The sequence below is a fragment of the Tupaia chinensis genome, unplaced genomic scaffold, assembly GCF_000334495.1.
Source record: "Tupaia chinensis unplaced genomic scaffold, TupChi_1.0 Scaffold000423_1, whole genome shotgun sequence".
In the NCBI taxonomy this organism is placed as follows: domain Eukaryota; kingdom Metazoa; phylum Chordata; class Mammalia; order Scandentia; family Tupaiidae; genus Tupaia; species Tupaia belangeri.
In genome coordinates this window covers 5,675,339-5,687,318 of record NW_006159928.1, presented here as the reverse complement: position 1 = coordinate 5,687,318, position 11,980 = coordinate 5,675,339, and the positions used below count along the sequence as shown (strand labels likewise).

Sequence of the window (11,980 nt, the reverse complement as noted above, 5' to 3'; positions counted from 1 at the left end):
AGGGCGCGGGCGCTCGCCAGACAGACAGAGAGAGATATAGAGACAGAAAACGAGAAATCACCCCCCAGGGGGGATGGTCACGCCGCAATCCTTTCTCCTCCATTCTCCTCTCGGGATCTTGGGCACGCACGCACACGTGCCCAGCGTGAGTTTTAAGCCACCGGGTCCAGGACGCGAACCACGGTCGACTACGTGGGAGTCCAGCGACATAGCCATTACGCTAACTGCTGGTTCCCACTCTGCTGCTTTTTTACTATAGACAAATCCTGCCTTCCCTCTTACAGTAGCAGAAAGTATGAGAGGAGCTTTCCTAGGGTCCGCTGCAAGGAGCCTATGAGTCAGTCTTGGCCAATCGTGAGTGCAAGGCTCTTTCAAAAGGATTTTCCTTTTTATATAAAAAGAGAGAGAGCGCAATGGGAAGATGTTCTTTTTCACTGGACATGAGCAAATGTGTGTGATGTGACACGTGAGCCTTTGGAGGATCAGTAGATACGAGGAACACCATAGCTGAGATGCTGAACATGTCAGGCAGGACAGATGAAACCTTAGCGGTGGGGGAGCAACAGCCTTTGACAACACTTCAGAGCCACTGTATTAGCCCTGGAACCACCCTATGGGCCCAGGGCTCCTAAACGAGGTATAAATCCTTATCTGGGGGCCAGCAGGTGACATGGTGGTTAAGGTGCTGGACTCCCACATGGCCAACTGTGGTTTGAGTCCTGGACCTGGCAGCTTGCTTTCTTATGTTCTCTCTATCTCTCTATCTCTCTATCTCGTGAGCACACATGCTCTATAGAAAATTGATAATAACAAATAAAATAAGTACTTTTTAAAAATCCTTATCTGAAGCAACTATGGGTTGAATTTGCTGTCACCACTGAAATCCCTTCCACCCTCCATTTGGTGGCATGCTGTGACAGTACATTCTTCACCTAAAGAAGTCAGCAGCAGGGCCAGCAGGTAGCATAGTGGTTAAGGCTTCCATATCCCGACCATGGATCAAGTCCTGGACCCAGAGACTTGAAACTCTCCGGGTGTGTGTGCGTGCATGCCCAAAATCCAAGGAGGAGAATAAAGGAGCCTGGATTGTGGTAGGGCCATCACCTCTGGGGGGTGATTTCTCACTTTCTCTCTCTCTCTGTCTCTCTCTGGTGAACACATACGCCCTATACCAATAAATCTCTCTCTCTTTAAAAAAAAAAAAAAGTTAGCAGCACTCAGGTCCTGCAAGTTGCTGCCAGATGAGGATTTTCCAAGAAAAGCCAGGAATCTGGATTTTTATATAAAACTCCAGAGTTTTAAATGTTGCCCCAAATTAAGAAAAAGGAAGCAGGACAAACAAAACACATCTACAGGCCAAATTCAACCTAGAGGCTGACGATTTTCAACCTCTGATCTACTCATAGGTTTGTTGTAAAAATAGATTAACCGAGTTTAAAATAAGATCAGCAATGGGCCAGACCGTGGCCTGGTGGTTAAGCTGGCTGCATCCCACATGGCTGCATCCCACATGGTTCAAGTTCTGAGCTTGAGAAACTCACTGGGCACATTTGCCTGCTTGCCCAAAATCTGGAAAGGAGAGAGAAATGGAGGAGAAGGAATTGTGGTGTCACACTTACCCTGGGGTGGGGTGGGGTGGGGATGCTTTCTCACTTCCTCTCTCTCTCTCTCTCTGTATCTCTCTTTCTTTTTGTCTCCAGTGAGCATACACATCCTCTAAGGATATGGGGAAAGAACAGTAATAAAAATAGCAATGCTTACAGAGCACTTAATATATGACAAGCATTATTCTGTCTGCTTTACCAACTTAATCTATGTATGATAACTTAAACCTCACAACAACCTTACAAGAGAGATGAAATTATTACCTCCACTTTACAGATAAGGAAAGTAAGGAAGAGAAGTAACTTCTCTCTAAAGAAGAGGATTTGAACCCAGACTCAGGCAGTCTGACTTCAGATCTCACCATTCTTAATCAGAGCACTGTGCTTAGGAAACAACCAGTACAAGTTTCTAACCCATAATAGACATTCAGTCAATTTAAGTTCCCCTTGCACATCTTCTCTTAGGCTTTGAGGAAATTTCAGGGACAAAACTGGGGATTCTCTGATGCCGATGGGGATATCTTGGTATTTAAAATTTTAATGAAAGTTGTCAAGTCAATTCGGTACCTCAAAAGTGGATGTGATGTCCAGACAGATGATCAATATCATAATAAATGGAATCTCTATGGTGAGTTGGAATAGCTGCGACACTGTGGAAGGCCGCATATTAGATCTCACATATGAACAACTGTTTGTCCATTTTGTTCCCTTACCCTAACACGGCTGTCTGCTTCTGTAAACCTGCTCGCTCTTCCCATGAGAAAATATCTTGTGCTAGCCACTCAGAAAACCACATCTGGGACGACGTCCTGTATCTGCTACCGTCTTTTCTAACTAGCCCGAAACCCTTTTGTTTAGCAATGTGACTGCTTGCATGGAAACCCCACTCCCCTCAGAAATAATGAACCTGTTTGATTCAGCTTCTGTAACTGCTTGCATAGAAACCCCTGGTAACTGACCCCGAATAAAAGGACTTCTCAAACTTCAGTCGGGACTTCAGTTCTGACTCTTCAGCCCCTGAGCCTCAGGCTGTAGTCACTGGCCAGCTAATAAAGACTCCCTTAAAACTTAATCTGGCTTTGGTAGTCGTTCAGTCGGTGGCACTCTACAACAACACCAGTGTTCAACTCTTGGTTGCCAAAGAACAGGGGCTGTACTGAAGATGGTGAAAAGTTATACCTCCAGAGAAGACCACCAGTTTCCACTGGTGACTGCTGCATTTCCCACCAGAGTTTCCAAACAGGGCATACTTGGATGGATGGGCTTCGCGAGTCTTATCCATCTGCATATACCAGGAGACATGGTTATTTTAACTCTACTAAGATGGAATACAAAATAGTTTCAAAACTAAGTCTACTTGGTGTATTGAACAATTGTAGAGTTTAATCCCTCCTCTCCAAGCATTTCCTAAAGATGGGTTCGTACATGAGACAGTCTATCAGAAGAAAATACAACTTCAAAAATGTTCAGAACATTTATATTGAGAGAAGGAAGAATGTTATATGTCCAGGAATAGAAAATAGTCTAAAGTAATTCTAGTGTATCCACAGAATTGACTATTAGACCATCATTTAAAACACTGCTTATAAAATACGTGTATTAGAAATATATTTATGATCCAATAGTAAATGAGAAAAGAATATAACTTCATATTGTACATGTAAACATATATTGTTTAAGTAAATTGTTCTAACAATAAAAGGCATTGGAAATGAGTCATATAACATAGTCATATAATACAGATAAATAGACAAATGTTTATTGGTTATTTACTAAGTGCAATCAATACAAATAAGAAAAAAAAAAGTTTCCTGCACCTATGGTTTGTATATTCCAAAAATTCATATATTGAACCATGGTAACAGGATTAAGAGGCTGAAAACTCGATCCAATTATGCTGTCAAAAGGTGGGGATTTTGAGAAGAGATTAGGATTAAAATCATTAGGGTGGAGCCCACGTGAAGTTCTGGTAGGTTTATAAAGAGAAGAATGAGACCAAAACAGAGACTCATAGACAGCTGTTCTGTTCTGCTTTTGCCCTCATGACATGATTGGAACTCTGTAAAATGGCCACATCTGGTGGACCTTGACCTCCAAATCATGAGCTAAATAAACCTCCATTTTTTTATTAGCAGCATAATAGTGGACAAAGACACGTACCTTGAAGAGTTTTTAATATAGTTAAAGGGATGAGATGCTCTCAGATAATCACCTTGTGAAGAAACAGATGGCAAATGGAATATGAACAATAATTAGAAGTTTACTGGGATTTACCAAGCTAAAGGGCATTCCATACAGGGAGGGATGCAGAGTCTGGACTGATGCAGGTATGGAAATAGGCAAGGTGTGTTAAATGTGACACAGTGGAAAAAAATTCTGAAACTTGGTTGGAATCTGGGCTCCATAATTTCTCTTTAATGGAGTATGTTAACCTGTAATGTCTCAGGCTCTTCAGCCATACACAGGAACAATAACATATTTTATAGGATTTTTGTGTGGACTAAACGAGATTATGCAGGATGTCTGCCCAGCACAGAATAGGAGCTCGTGAAGCATTCATTTCTCTGGGTAAGCCTCTGTCTTTCCCCCCAACTTTCTTAACTCATTTATTCAATCAGCTTGTGATGAGTACCCAGTATGTACCAGGCTGGGCAGGTCATGCTCTGCTGGCTCACCCATCTCCACACTGCTCTTTTCCCTGCCCTTTTCTGTGCCCCAGGAAGCTGACCTCTACAGACTATATCATCCAGGCTTCCTCATCCTCTGGCCTCCAGTTGGATTTGGTCAGTAAACACTGGTAGAAAATCTGAGGGTGAGAGGAAAAAAGTTGGGCAAGTTACCCTTGTCTCCACTTGCTCGCTGCCTCCTTATGGCTGGGGTGGGTGCCCCTCTTCCATAGCTCCAGTTTTTACTAGCTGGGAGCTTAACTCCCTCCTCCTGCTCCTTCAGGCCTGGGGCTGGGACTAGCTTTCCATAGCTGTGAGGCCCTGTGTGCATCATTAGGCCTCACTGGTCAACTTGACCCAACCCATATTTCTGTACATGCTTCCTTTATTAAATCCCCTAGAGTTAAACCATTATAAGAATGTCTTCTGCTTGCTTAGACCCTGACTAATGCAGTATACTATGAATATGGTAGACAAGGTTGCTGTCCTCATGGGGCTTTTAGACTGGCAAACAATTACATAAGAAGAATAGTCTTGGGTACAACAAAGAAATGGAAATAAGTTCATGGGATAAAGAATGACTGGGGAGGCTACTTGAGGGGGTGCCATTTGAACTGAGACCTAAAGGATGAGAGGGAGCCAGTAATCCAAAAAACATAGAGACCTCTATTTCAGCAGAAGACGTATACATGCAAAAGTTCTAGGGTGTGGACACGTGTGGAGTGTCAGTAGGATGAAGAGAGGACATTGGGACTGGAGATTTATGGCCAGGAGGAGAGTGGTGGGAGGTTAGTCAGAGAGTTAGGCAAGGACCCCTCAATGATAGGCATGATAGGCCACAGAGAAAGATTTAGAATGTATCGGAAGCATAAAGAAATCTTCAAAGGGTTTCAGGTAGAGGAGTAATTTGAGCCATGTTTTAAAATTACCCTCTTGTACTGGATGAGCAACAGATTATACATTGAGCAACAGTGGGAGGATATTGCTACAGTCCAGGCCAGAGTTGCCGGTGGCTTCAACTAGAGATGGCAATGGAAGTGGAGGGAGGTAAATGGATTCAAGATCTATGATCCTGAGCTATCATAACACTTCAGTTTTCCCATCCAGTATCCTAAACTCCTAAAGGATGGTGAACACTCTATGTATTTTTTAATTTATATTTTCATTTTGGTCACTACACATTTAAAAATTAATTAAATATATTCTGGGTTGTCTCTCTAGTCACTTGACAACAGAATAGTATTACCATATAATTTCAGTGGCCCCATTTAGTTTTGTTTCTAAGACCCCCCCCCATGGTTCCAAATGATTGGCTACCATGACAGCATTCAACTCGATGTCATGTTTTTATTGAGATATAACATTCATAAAGAAAACCACACTATTCATAAATGCATAGTTCAATAGATTTGCAAACTGAACATCTCCATATAATCAGCATAAAGTTTTAAGAACTCAACATTACCAAGATTTCAGAAACCCCTCCTGACCTCTCCAAGTCTCCAACCCCTACAAGAGTAACCATCATCCTTACTTTTAATATGCAAGTTTACTTTTGCTTGTGCTTGACCTTTATAGATATGCAGAGAAGAAGGGGAAGTAGACCTCTAAAAATTCCATCCTGGTTTGTGGTCAGCATGGGATTCCCACCAGGAATAGGTTCTCAATTTCAGTTCCTGTTTTCTGGGCATTGTGAAGAAGAACAGATCTCAGAGATTAGAAGCCAAATTATCTCCAAGCATGATACCATCTAATTAGCATATTGTGGTGGTTTCATGGTCTACCTGGACCTCCAAAAACAGATAGGGTCTTGTACAGCCACAGCAGCAACTCTGGAAGTGTAGAATGTTTATTTAGTAAGGCTGTGGTTGTTCTGCAACCTTACCTTTTCCCAAACCTTAGGTGAGTCACGAGATGTTAAGAATAAAATGGTGATCTCTTGACTTTTGGCCTTGCTTTTCCAGTCTGCCCTCCAGTAGCTTCCCCATGTCCAGACCAAAAGGTGCCTATTAATCTAAGAGAAAAGCCCAGTTGACCTGCTTCTAGTCACATGTATGCCCCCACCTCCACCCCTCAATCCTTCTTCATTAGATTTCCAGGGTGAAAACAGAAAAGCATGGGCTAGACAGTGGCACAGTGGTCAATTACAATACTATGAGGCTGACCCACATGGGAAGGTTCTGGGTTCAAAACCCAAGACCTCCCAGAGTACACACAGCCCTGAGTGTACCCATGATCTGGACTGGCTGAAACTGGAAGCATATCACAGCATCAAGACCCTGTTGATGGTCCATTCTCTGTAGCATGGTTAAGCACTACACAGAGGAAGTTAGATCTCACATGGATAATTAGGGTTTATGTCCTGGCCCTTGAGGCTTGAAAATCAAGCCAGGTGTATGTGAGAGGACCTGATGGGATGGAGGCCTGGAGGCAAATGATTGTGGTGTGACCAGGCCCCAGTAGGGGGTAATTTCTCTGTGTGTGTATGTCTCATTCATGGAAGAAATAAAGAAATAAACTTTAAAAAAGAAAAACAAGGGACCAGCAGTTGGCGTTATAGCTATGTCACTGGACTCCCATGTGGTCGACAGTGGTTCGGGTCCTGGACACAGTGGCTTAAACTCAAGCCCAACACGTGTGTGTCCCAAACCCGCAGGACGAATCGGGCAGGGAAACTCGGGCGAGGGGGCGGAGGTCTGGAACCGGCGTAGCGTCTCAGCACGGGAGCGAAAGAAGTGTTACAGCTCACACAGTGTCACAGCTCTTGATGGTAGGAAGGTTTCGCTCGTTTATTGAGGGCTAGAGCACTTTCTTATATACACAAGGCAGAGGGAGGTAGGCGGGGTTTACAGCGGACCTAATTGAGGACCTGTCAGTTCTGTCTGAACCAGGGGGTCTGCGTTCCTGGTGTCTGTGTCAAAGTCGCACCTTTTGGGGGATTTTTCGCTTTTTTTTTTTTTTTTTTTTTTTTTTTTTGAGAGGTTTTTGCTATAGGGCGCGTATGCTCGCCAGGCAGACGGAGAGAGACAGAGAGATAGAAAGCTAGAAATCACCCCCCAGGGGGCACGCACGCACATGCGCCCGGCGTGAGTTTAAGCCACCGGATCTGGGACATGAACCACGGTCGACTACATGGGAGTCCAGTGACATAGCCATTATACTAACTGCTGGTCCTTGATTTCTCACTTTCTGTCTCTTTGTCTCTCTGTCTTTCTGATGAGCACATGTGCCTATAGCAAAAATCTCTCTGGAAAAAAAAAAAAAAGAAGAAGAAAAAACAGAGAAGCAGGTAAAATTTGGTTTTGATGTACTTTCACACCAGTTCTCACCTCTCCAGTTACCCCAGTGACCTTAGACCTCACACTGGTCTCCAAGCTCCTCGCACACAACCCTAATCATCAAAATGTAGCCCTCTCATCTCCCATTTCTTCATAATTCTACTCTTTGTTACATGACAGTGTGTGGTATTGGGTTAATTAGAAGAATGGCCAGGGCAAGCCAGTGGCATGGTGGTTAAGGCAGCTGGATCTCACATGGCCAACTGCACAGTTCAAAGCCTGGACCCAGATTTGAGATACGTACCAGGCACATGTGACTGTGTGTGTATGTATGCCCAAAATCCCAGAAGGAAAATGGAGAAGGGACTGAGGTATGACCATCCCCTTGGAAAGTGCATTCTCAATTTACTTCTCTCTCTCTCTTTCTCTCTCTCTCTCTGTCTGTCTGTTTCTGGTGAGTGCATATGCCCTATAGCAAAAACAAACAAATAAAAAAACAAAGTAATACCGCTTGTGGTTTACAGAAAAGAGCACTGTGCTTTTGGTAGTTAAGAGAACTTGTTCTAGCTCTAATGTTGCACTAGTTAAGTTAATTAGTTGAAAGTGACAAGCTGTGGTCTCTAGTGACATTATCGAGGCACACTCGTTCTCTCCATCTCTCGGCATTGCTTTCTTTGACTCTCGGCCCATGGTGACAAGTTGCTGTCAACAGCTCCAAGCTTGTATTGTATCCTCTCAGCAACCCCACAGAGCATGCGAACTTCTCTTTTCCAATGTCCTGAAATGAGGTCTTATTGGCATCCTGGGAACATAAGCCCTGATATTTGATTAGGCAAGCCCAATTCATTTTATCCTGGATTCGAGAGTGAAGTCAGGGCCACCCAAAATGCCAGGACTGAGAGTGGGAAAGGCTAGTTCCCCAAAGGGACTGAGGGAGGCCTCTCTGGTCACTAATTAATCATGAAAATTATAACAGATCTTTTCATCTCTGTGCCTGGTTTCTCCTCTGTACAATGACAGGGATGGACCCGCTGACCTCTACTTGAACACTCTGTAACTCCACCTAATTTCGCATGTGAATTATGCGTAGTATTTTCACCTCTCAAAGGTTAATACCTTAATCCAATTAAACTGGGGATCAGTGGAGACAAAACTTCCTGTGTGATAATCCAATTTGGAGGGACAAATTCCTCCACAGACACTGGCCTTCTCTTCCAGTCTGCAAGGTCCCTGTCTAGGAATGCCAGGGAGCCTGGTGACAGAAAGTAGAGAGAGAGAACACAATGGAATCTGAAGCAGTGGTTCACTGATACCTTCAACCAACTACCATAATGCAATTCCTACATCCCCAGCACTGTACTAGGAATGAGCCACAAACAGGACATGGTCTTGATCTCTAAGACAATAGTCGTGAAGTGGGCACAGGTGATTAAACCACTGATCGTGGAGAGCAGTCAGTCTAAAAACATGTGATTAAAACATGTGGCCTATAGACACACGCAGATATACGCTTCCATAAGCTACTCTAGCAGGGCTATTGAGAAGCATCTACATACGAAAGCAGTATCTGCCTGTTGTCAATGGCTGTCTTCCTGTTGTTGTTGATACCCAATACCTCCCTACTGCCCAGTATCAGGCTAAAGGAAGTCACAAGGGTTTATCAGATTGTCCCCCAAAAGGATCAGATAAATTATATGGCGCCAGTCATTTTCACATCTTCAGTCGATTTACATCCAAAAACAACTCGCTTTGCATTCCGATTCTCCTCCCTTATTTTCTTTGCATTCCATTCCTTCTTCCCCATTTCTTTTACATCCCATTTCCCCCTTCCCCAATTCTCTACCCTTTAAAAGAATAAACCTGAGGCTGGTTCTGATCGCAATTTCTCCATCAGAGAGGATGTGCCCACCCAATCCTCACTTTTCTATACTTGTGTGTCTTTGTGTGTTCGTTATTACATCTATTTCCAATCTACAGCCTTCCCCACTCAGAGAAACGTGTTCATGCCGAACTGGTCCCCCCAACTGATGGACAATTCAGAACATCAAGGGCTCTGGCAGGATAAGGCTGCTTAGAAGAACATCTAACCCATCCCATCCACTGGGAAAGGGTTTAGGACGTGAGGAAATGAGAAGATATTCAGCGAAGTCATCCCTAGGAAGGAGATTCTGGGGCCTAGAAAGAGAAAGAAGAGTAGCTTAGTGAAAAAATCAGAGAAAGAACATCAACAAATGCACCTGCCTGGGGCATGCTCAGAACATTGTCACTCGTTCCGAGTGGCTGCAGTGTGGAGTGTAAACGGGACAATTGCAAAGGGGTGAGGCTAGGCCTGATCATGGGAGATCTTGGTGCCAAATCAAGAAGACGGGATTTTATCACGGAGGAGCAGGGAGCCATTGAAGGATATTAAACAAAGAAATAACACAATGTCATACTTACAAAGGCTGTGCCCGTATGATGCAGGGTAGAGAGACATAAGACCAGACTGTTGTTTTCAAGAAGCCTATAGTCAGACTGCTCAGTAGCCTAGGGGTTAAGAGAGCTGGATCCTACATGGCTAACCCTGGTTCAAATCCTGGCCCTGGTGGCTTGAAAAACATGCAGGACAGGTGTGCATACATGCCCCAAATCCCCACATGAAGAAATGAAGGGATTGTGGTGTGACCACACCCTAATGGGGGTGCATCTTCCTTCTCTTTCTGTGTCTCCCTAGTGAACACACATACACTCTGGCAATTAGGAGGGGGAAGAGGAGGGAAAGGGGAAGAGAAAAAAGAAGAAGAAAGAGGAAGGAGGAGAAGAAAGTCTGTTGAAATTTTAGCCACATCTCATTCTTGAATTCTCACATCTGATTTCAAAGCAATCCAAAATCTCTACAGCCCCCACGTATTATAAGGATTTCACTGCCCATCAGCATTAAAGGGGCAGCTCTGGGATCCCCTGCTCGCTACTGAGGACCACCAGTCTGCCCTCCGTAGGACGGAGAAAGTCCTGTTTTCTTTCCTTTACTTTTTAAATTCTGTCAGAGGGTGCCTGTGCTCCACAGAGAGAGAAATAGAAAGAGGAGAGTAGTGAGAAAACGCCCACCTGAGGAAAGGTCATGCCACTATACCCTCCTCTCCATCCTCCCTTTCAGGATTTTGGATACACACTTACATATGCATGGGCCTGGGATGTTTTTCAAGCTGCCAGGTCCAGGACTCCAACCACGTAGTCAGCCATGTAAGATCTAGCCACTTCAACCACCATACCACTGGCTGGCCCAAGAGAGTCCTGTTTTCTCCAGAAAATTGTTCTAGACAAAGGAAAACATGGATCCCTGCTCATATAGACTTGAAGGTGGGAGATCATTCCTAAGGACATAAATCCTCAGAGTGACAAGGATATGGAGGAAAAGCAGGGCTGCATCTGAACACTAGCTGCCTTCGAAAGAAAAGAAACAAGAAGTACTGATTAAGCTGTGACAATAATATCTACCAGATCAACCCAGCACCCTGACCCAGAGAGCATACAGCTTCCTGAATCTGTCCTGCATCAGTGAGTCAACAAGAAAATGGCTGGTTTATGCAGAAGTTTGACATTCTTGGTTCACTACAAGGACAATCAAAGCAGTCATTTCTTCATCCTGTGGGCTAACAGGGACCTATGCTGAATATCATGCAAAATAAGGAATAAAGAAAAAAAGAACACCTTTTATATTTGGTTTTCAAGTGCATTTTAGTATGTTTTGTTCTCTAGATCTTGGTTTTTGGTGGGCTATTTTGTTATTGTTTTGTACTGAGTTTAACTTCCAAGCTCTTTTTTTGCTGAAGAGTAAAGACAATGACAGTGACAATGACAATTTCTCCTTAGAGCCTGCTGCAATTTTCACACCTTGCTCATATTCATTGTCTCATCCTAGCTTCTCAGTAGCACAGCCCTGTGAGTTGGTTAGCAAACACCCCCCCATAGATGAGGAATGAGAAGCAAAGGTTCAGAGACACAATACAACTTCTAAAGAGGCAGAGCAAGATCTCAAACTCAGTTTTCTAGCTTAAATCTAGTATATTTTCTAAGAGGGGTTGGAAAAAAAAAAGAGAGATCCGGAAGCTGGGCTTCAAAAAATAAGGCATTGGGACCAGCAGTTAGTGTAATGGCTATGTCGCTGAACTCCCATGTAGCCGACCACGGTTCAAGTCCTGGACCCAGTGGCTTAAACTCACGTTGGGCAAGAGGAGGATGGAAGAGAAGGGATTGCGGTGTGGCCTTTCCCCCTGGGGGGGGAGATTTCTCGCTTTCTATCTCTCTGTCTCTGTCTTTCTGGCGACCACACGTGCCCTATAGCAAAAACCTCTCCCCGCCAAAAAATAAATAAAAAATAAGGCACTGACTATTAGGCTTTAAAAACATAAGAAATTCATAATGAAGTGGCCATTTTTTTTTTTTTGGAGAG

General features: G+C 43.8%; 1 protein-coding gene across 3 annotated transcripts in view; it reads right to left on the bottom strand.

Moving 5' to 3' along the window:
• CRADD (CARD and death domain containing adaptor protein) overlaps positions 1-11,980 on the bottom strand; it is a 334,868-nt gene that overhangs the window by 277,847 nt on the left and 45,041 nt on the right. The window lies entirely within an intron of this gene.